Consider the following 352-nt stretch of genomic DNA (forward strand, 5'->3'; position numbering starts at 1 on the left):
GGGTGAGCAGACGAGCCTCTCGGGCTGGTGAGTGCCGGTCGGCACCGGTTCTCTGTGCGGGAATCTCTCCGCTTCGCCCTCCGCACCCCGCTGCTGCGCTCTCCTCCGTGGCTCCGAAGCTTCCCCCCCTCCGCCACCCGCGGTCTCCGCCCGCGAAGGAGCTTCCTAGTGTGTGGGAACCTTTCCTCCTTCACGGCTCCCTCCCACTGGTGCAGGTCCCGTCCCTATTCTTTTGTCTCTGTTTTTTCTTTTTTCTTCTGCCCTACCCAGATATGTGGGGGAGTTTCTTGCCTTTTGGGAAGTCTGAGGTCTTCTGCCAGCGTTCAGTAGGTGTTCTGTAGGAGTTGTTCCA

Source organism: Physeter macrocephalus, chromosome 10, assembly GCF_002837175.3.
Source record: "Physeter macrocephalus isolate SW-GA chromosome 10, ASM283717v5, whole genome shotgun sequence".
Taxonomy (NCBI): Eukaryota; Metazoa; Chordata; class Mammalia; order Artiodactyla; family Physeteridae; genus Physeter; species Physeter macrocephalus.